Raw genomic sequence first — 8,394 nt, forward strand, 5'->3', positions numbered from 1 at the left:
ATTACTAAAGGTCAGAGAGCAATGATCTGTCAGCTGTGACCCATCACAAGCAGTGCACAGGTACAACTACCTGAGTGCCCTTTACACCTCAGTGCGAGCAGCTGCACTGTATGGGGCTGGGGGCAGGGCTCAGCACGCTGCAAGAATGGCATAAGGGGGCCCTGTGCAGGGTGTGGGGCAGGGCTGGGCCCTGCAATCCCCACTCACATTGCTCCTACAAACTTATAACTACTTAATAGCAGAGCATGAGAGTTGTGAAGTCTGACATTTAAACTGGTACTTAGCAGCACTGGGCCTGAGTGTCTGCCAAAAGCCCAGCAATAGGGCAGTGGGAGGGCAGGGACAGGAGGATGACAGGAGGATGAGGAAGGATGACACAGGCACGGCTCTGTACCTAACTCAGAAGTGGGTGACGTTGGTGATGGCACACAGAGCTGTGAGCTGGAACAGGGCAGAGTGATGTGGACAGAAAGCAGCACCAGCAGCTTGCTTAAACATGGTGACAAATCTCCCTGTAAAACCCCTTGCTGTCATTCAAGTGAGAAAGGAATGAGTGCGTGCACAGAAGAGCCGGGCTTCTAATTAAACTGGAAAGTTGGAAAATATAACCATGGGTTGAGCTGTGCTGCCTCCCAACACCTCATTAACCACAGAGCGTTCCTCTCGTTAGACTTCTGCACTCAGAAATGAGCAGCTCTGATACACAACACTGACACCCAACTGGGGGAAAGTGTCAACACTTTGTCTGGAAAATAATTCCCAGGGAGGCCGCAGTGATGGCTGCAGACAGACCAAGGAGGGACGGCGGCACCCGGGGAAACCACACGGTGCTCAGAGAGCTTTGTCCTCAGGGTGAGAGGTGAGCGGAAAAATAACACTTGGAAGGCTCAATGAAAGTATCGCTTAAAGATCTTCCCCAGGAGGTGTGCGGCTGTCAGGGGGCAGCGCTGGTGCCACCGCTCGGCCCCCAGGAGGGCAGCAACAGTGCGGGGCTCCGCGCTCCGCTCAGGGCTCTGCCCCGCGGGGTGTCCGTCCGGCACCGTCCAAAGTCGCAGCCATCGCTGCACGAGGGAGCGCTGCAGCTTTCCCTCCCCCCCCTTTAAATCTCACCCTTTACATTAAATAAACAACTCCCTGACGCGCTGCCAGTTGCTTGGAAGGAATGTAAATCTGCGTCTAACGGCTCCCATCTGCTCTCCGCGGATTACACGGAAATGCCCATGAAAGGTAAAGGCTGGGACGGGTTGCAGGGGCTGGTTGCGGTCCGGCGCTGCCCGCACAACCCCAACCAGAGCCTGGGTCTCTTGCTGGAGAGACAACGCAGATCAGCTCCATCCCTCGGAAGCCCCTCATCCACCGGATTTAATCCAGCGGATTTAAACGAGAGCAGAAATCCCGAACGCAGCGCAGCCTCTCGCGCCCGGAGCCGCCGTCCGCGCTGTCCCCGCCGTGTCCTCCCTCCGGCCGCCAGCAGGTGGCAGCGCCGAGGCGCAGTGCGCGCATCGCACGGGGGGATCGGGGCTGCCCGGGTCCCGTCCGGGTTTCGGCCGCTCGTAAAGGAGGCGAAGCGCCCACAGCTGCGTCCGCGTGGGGACCCCAAACGGAGTGAGGGGGCACGTCAGGGACACACGGCCCCCATGGCGCAGCGCTGAGGGCACCTCCTCGCCCCCTTCCTTCTTGTGTTGGGGTGGGGAGCCCCCCCCAGCAGCGCCCATCCGGAGTAACGGGAGTCATGGGCTGGGGAACCCACGCGGCCAAGGATTCACATCCCCGCGGGGAGCAGGCAGGGAAAGAGAGGCTGGGCTCCTGCGAGCCGGGATGGAGCCTTGGATCACACGCAGAACATTCGTCCCACAAAGCTGCTTCTCCTTTTTCCTTCAACCCAGCGGGCTGCTTTGCCCGTGAGACACTCAGACCAAGCCTGAAAAGCCAAAACAACTGAAGCAAGGAAGCCTGAAATAATCTATTATTAAACTCTGGGAATCCAAGCAAAAGGAAAGCTTGGGTTTCCGCAGCTTTCCTGTGGTTGGCATTTTGGAAAGCCGGCTGGAGGACACACACATCTCAATACTGGGCGGCCAGGGAGAGGGCTGCAGCCACGGAGCCATTGCCATTATCCCCATCACCATCCCCAGAGCAGTCCATTGTCCCAACACACTGCCCCTCTGGCCAGGGATCTGATACTGTGTCCATCCGTTGTTTAAACAAGAGCGGCTTCCATGGTGAATGTCACATTAGGATGAGTGGAGGAACTCACAGGAGCCTGAGAAAGTTCCAGCAAACTCTCCAACTCAAAGCACAGCCGTGGCCTCCCTGCTGTCTTGCACAGGCTGGGCTGTTTGTAACACGCACAGCAAATTGTTCCGGTGGCTCTGGGAGACGACTAACGGCCGCTCCCTGATCAGGTCCCGGCCATAGGGAGCGCTGCTCACCGCCCACCCCCCTCCCGGGGCCCCCGGACAGCTGCAGCTCCACTCGGCGCAGCCCGGAGGCGGTTCCTCGGATCGCAGTTACCTGCTCCTCGGCCCTTCCTGGCTCTCAGGCTTTTCCCTTCTCTGCTAACTTGGTCCTGCAGGAAACTCTGCTTCCCACATTAAGCAGATTGCCTGCACCAGAGCAGACAAATACATTTATCATGCTGAATTCCCGAGCCATTACACTGCAGAGTTTCCGGGATATGAATCCTCTGTCTCTCATATCCTCCCCGGCCCTGTTTCCGGAGTGGGGCTGCTGGGCATTCATCACCCACAGCACACAGCATCCCTCAAGTCCACTCAGAGCCCGACTGCACCAAGGGCACGAGCTGCAGCTGTGGGAATGTTTGGGATGAGCCCAAACCACTCCCCACTACCCCAAAGCCACAGTTTCACTGCAGAATGCCTCCTCTCCCTTTTTCCAAACCCAGTTTTCTCTCTTTGGAAAAATGGAGCTGGGAAGGAGCATGGGCACCTGCATCCAGATGGAAGAACTGACCTCTCCAACGGACCTCCCCAGCACAGGGAGCAGCAGGGCTCACAGCTGAGCAGCAGGGTCAGGGATGATTCTAGGGAAGCTCCGTGCAGCACCACAGGGCAGTGGTCACTCTCAGAGCTGAGCAGCCTCATCCCCACATAATCCCATGTTGCATTTCAGATGTACCCGCAGCCTCTTTGGAGAGCTAGCAGTGGACTTCTCTGGGCTGCCCTGCCTAAAGCATCCGAAGCTCATTTGTCTTGCAGCTGAAGTATGTTTTTTCCTTCTGAGATGCGAACAATTTCTGTGGATCCATCTGGATGTTATTAGGAAAACGTTCCGGGTGCATGGAGGCTGCTGGCAGCTCCTCACTCGCTTCCTCTGTCCCAGGCGTGCGAGGCAGCGAGCGACGCACACGAGGAGTTGGGGGTGTGGGTGAGGGTGCTGGCATGTGAAGGGCAGCAGTCAGGTGGTGTGGATGGGTGCTGAGCCCCCAGGACATGCCCAGCACTGTGAGGCCACACAGGGATCAACCTCAGTAATAAATGTGCAGGTGAGAAGGGGAGCACAGGGCAGGGACGTTACGCTGCCCAGCTCTTGCTGCCCCATTCTGCTCCTCCCCAGGGTCCTCCAGGTGTGCCAACCTTCCCAGTACAGCCAGCACCATCTTCCCCTGCCCTTGTGGGGATACAGAGGGACATGGAACAAACTGCACTTACGCAAGGACTCCTCACTGCTGAGTTCATGCTGCTGCTCCTCAGCATCCCCTTCCCATTTGCTCTCCTCACTCTGCGCTTCTTTAGTTCAGCCCTTTCCCCTTCTGTTGTGCAGTGATTTGCAGCAGTCCCAGTTTGCTTGTACAACAGCACGATTCCCTCAGGCCTCTGCTGACAGCTTCCACAGCTTTGGGTATGTTTTTATTTAGCCATTAGAGCTACATCCTGAATGTGGCTATAAAGAACATTTATCCTTTATGACTTAACTCAGTGCCAAATCCGCCCCGGTGATGGCTTGTGCTGGGGAGCGCCCGTGCTGTGTTTGCTGCAGGCTTTGCTGTGCTGTGCCTGTGCTGACAGCTGGTGCCGAGCTGGGGACAAAGAGGGGCATGGGAGGGACAGAGGGGACCAGGGTGCTTGGAACTGCCATGTCTTTGGCACAGCAGCATCACCTGGTGCCTGGTCCTGATGGCCACATGTATTGAAGTCACATCTTGAACACAGGATCAAGAAAGGAGGAAGGCATAGGCAAGGCACAGCCACATGATATTAACGGTGTGAGACCCTCATTCTGCTGGGTGTTGGGTTTTCAGAGAACACGGCCACAAGCTCAGGCCCAGAACCTCCTCTCCAAGAGCACCCCCAAAGCAAAGCCAGCTGCACCTGAGGTCAAGGCGCTGCTCACCCAGGCAGACTCATCCTCATGTGGCAGTTCAGTTTTCCTCATCCAGGTCCCTACGAGTACCTGGCAGCATGCTGGGAGCAAGTAGGGGAGTACAGAGACAGGTCTCTGTGCTGGGTGCCTTTCACTGAGAACAAAGCTCCCCTGAAGTGCTCTCCAGGGACAGCCCCAATCCAGAAGCACACAGGAGCATTGCTCACATGTCATTAAACCTATTTGGAACCTCCTTCTGTCTTTCCAGTGCCATCTCCCTGTGTCCAGCAGCCCTTGGCAAAGCTGGTGTTTCCCTACAGCTCTGACAAAAGCCATGGGGGGCCTCGTGTAAGGCTGCAATGGGACAAATCTGCCAACAAGTGTCAAAAGAACTAAGAAAAGAAGAGGCAAACCATTGCTTCCTGCCCACAATTCAGTTGTCCCCCATGATCATGCTCTACACGGTTTGTCCTGAAGTACATTGAAACACAACTTTCTAGGCTTTTCCATCCTATTGGGGCAAACCCCACACATGTGGGATGGCACAGAGTCTCATCTCAGCCCCTGCTGCTGTTATTGCAGCTCTGCAGTGGTTTTGTGGGGCCTTGGGGTTGGGGTTTCCTCTTTTGGTTGGTTTGTTGGATCATTTTTTTTAAGCTAAACCAGCCCTCCTAGCGCTCGCAATCTTCAACTTTTATCAGAAACTCAGAAATCAAAACAAAATTCTGCTCTGATGCAGGTGAGAGGATCAGAGCTGACACACCAGGCAGATGCTGGGGCATGCACACAGAGCCACAATGCCTGTCCTGTGCCATGCGGTGCATTGCTCCTCTCACTATCCCCATCGTTTCACACACTTTGAGGCAGAGCACTTACCCAGCCCAGGCAGAGGTGTTTTCTACCCACCGGCTGCTGCACCCATGCTCTGCAGCACAGCAGTGGAACACACAGGAGAAGCAGGCAGCAGCATGTGGGACCCCACGCAGAACTCTGGAGAAAAGCCCTGGACTGGCACAGCTGTAGGATGGACACGGATGCCCAAGTCAAACAGAAGTTCCCCCATTCTGGTCACAAGGAGAAGGAAGGGTAAAACACAGCTCTGAAATACTCCCACCTCTCAGAGGTACCTTGGGACCATGGTACTCCCAGCCATGTTCCTTTTTTTCTCTCCTCCCCACCAGCCCTGAGTTGAACCTTAGCACAGGAGCACTTCCCATAAGCAGCCGACTTCGTGGAAGCTCGGTGACTCTGCAGCGTGGTCATTTCCCAGAAGGACCATATGGCTGCATGTCCCTGTCTGTCACTGTGTGGTCATGGCAGGGCGATGCACAGCCCCCATTACCCTGCCTGCTGCCCCCTAGCAGTGCCAGGATGCTCAGCCTGGGGCTGGAGCACAGCCACCACCATCCCCTGCTGGGGGATCAAGAATGAGGGGGGAAAAAAAACGCTTTGAAATGAGTTTTAAGTAAACAAAAAATTGATCTCGGAGGCTCCAGTAACCACAAGCATAAATTTGGGTTTGGCTGGACTCTGTGTTTTGCTTGGGTTCTTCTGCATCACATATGAAGCCTATTTTTGGACGATTTGCTTGAGCAGCTCTGCAGATCCTGGGGCCAGCGCACACTGCATGGTCACCTGGGAGGCACTGCTGTCCTCAGCCACTGTCTGGAGTGGTGAGAGCCCATGCTGACCTGAATCAGGGTCCCTTATGCCCAGGGCTGCCAGCACTGCAGGCAGATAGTGTTGGGAGCTGGCCTGGTGTGTCCAGGAAACAAAAGGTGCGGAAGGGTAAGAACATGCCATTTCCTGAATGAAAACAAGAAAAGTAATTCTATGCGTACCCTTATGAAATAAATGAAATAATAATATAAAATTCCAGCAAAGAGCAAGAGATTTACTCAGCAGATGGAACACGTCTTGGGTAGCACTGGGAAAAGCGTTATGCTTAACAGGCAGCAGACATGCAATGGGATCCTCTTGGAAGCAGGAGGAAGGGTGAAGGCCAGTCGGGCTCTGGCTTGTGGCCACTCACCTCTACAGACCACAAAACTGAAATAAAACAAAGCCAAGCAAGGCTAACTCAGTTGGTAATTGCCCCCAGAGCACATCTTTAGCAGGCACGGAGCATGAAGGACAGCAGGGGCTGTTGGAGCTGCATGTAGCTCAGGGCAGCCAGAGGAATGAGAAGGTACAGCCTAAATTTCAAAAGAACATGGGAAAAGGGAGAACAGAGGGAAGAAAACTAAAGAAATGTGGTGCCGTGTTGACTCCCTGATGTGCGCCTGTCAACCACACAGCCCAGCAAATGGCTCAGGATAAAAGGAAGGGAAAAGCACCATTAGGCGTCCATCCGCCGGGGCTCGTTAGTCGTCTGTCCGCGCCGCTCTCCGGGGAGGCCGTTCCCAGGAAAGGTAGCAGACGATGGCTTTACAAGGCAAGGGAGTGAGGAAACTGCAGCAGAGGAAAGAGAACAGACGAATTGCTAAATGAAAAGGCAAACGAGCGCTGTGAGCAAACAGTGCTGCTCCGGGGGCAGAGGCACAGACCGGGGCTGTGCTGTGCTAGGGCTGTTTGTGCAGCAACGTCCATTGTCAGCCCCCTGCAATGCTTCCTCAGTGCTCCCGTTTCCATTCATCCAAGAGGAGCTATCGGTTCTAGCACAGTGCTCCTCGTTTCCATGCTGAGCAACTCTGGAGGTGATCTGCAGCCTTCAGACCAATGAGTGCCCAACAGAGCATGGGCAGCGGAGGGGAACAGCAGCTGCTGAGCCATGGCACTTCACACTCCCAGTGCTGTTATCCATGTTTTTCTGCACACCTCACATGAGATAGCAGCATGCCATTATCACTCCCTGTCTCTGTGGAAGCTGAGGCATAGCTCAGAGATGTTACGGTCTTTCTTAACACTCAGTCCTCCGGAGGCCTGCTGGGGATGGAGGTGTGAGGCAGATTGCCCTCACTGCTGTGGGCACAGAGGGGACAAAAGCCAAGTGCCAGAGATTCTGGGATGATGGTAGTGCTGCCTTTGTGCAAACCCCTCCCTCCATAACCCCCTGCCTTATGGGAAGACCAAAAGGGAGGAGAGGACACCGTGAGGTTCAGTTGTTACCACGTTTTGCCAAACTTTGCACTACTTTTACGAAAGCCTCCTTTATATTCTATTGAAAACTCTACACAGCGCCTGATAAAAAAGAAAACAAAGCCCTTAATGATGCCTGTAGTATACAAAGCGGGCAAATACTCACTCCTTTGAGCTCTTAGTCCTAAGCAGTGAAGCCTTTCAGAGCCAACCAAATGAGCCACAATCACTCAGCACAGCAGAGCAGCACATGGTCTTCCATGTGAATGCACTCATCCACACTGGATACCTGCTGGCATCAGTGGTCCTTATGCACTGCAAAGGAGATCATTACACCAGCTTACACCATTCTCTGCGCCTGAAGGCACTGCTGCTTCTTTGTTAGGAATAAAAAGGATGAGAGTAAAACTGACCAGTTGCATTTGGGTTTGGCCTTCATTATCAAACAGGGAATGATGAGTTGCATAGTGACGAGTCATTTGAACATTGAAGAAGATGAGTTATTTGAACAGAGGATACCAATGCCTTGAAAGCACTGCATTAGGGCAGTGACAGCATATGGGGATGTGCCAGACACAGAGCCAGGTGCAGAGGCTGCATCAAAGCTCTGGGCAGCTCTGATATCCACTCCCAGAGCTCTGGGCAGAGCATGGAGATGTTACGACCGTTTGGACAGCTGCAAATTATTTGTTCATTCATTCATTCATTTTCTATGGGCAAAAGTCCCAAATCAACCCGGAAAGAAAACCCACCCTGGGACACCAGCCCAATCTGTGGGTGTCAAGATTCGCTGCTGTGGGAGCAGAAAGGCACTTTGTGCAGCCACACACCTCATAAAGAGAGGACAGGAAATTTCATGGGAGCAAAGACAATGGCCTAATTTTTTCCTGCCAATGTCAAAACAATGCTCTCGAAGAGCCAGAAGCCATCGTCTGTGAGAACTAAATTGGTGGTCCCCATCCGGTTGCTCTGGAATAACAGCCCTGTCACCAC

Source organism: Coturnix japonica, chromosome 13, assembly GCF_001577835.2.
Source record: "Coturnix japonica isolate 7356 chromosome 13, Coturnix japonica 2.1, whole genome shotgun sequence".
NCBI lineage: Eukaryota > Metazoa > Chordata > Aves > Galliformes > Phasianidae > Coturnix > Coturnix japonica.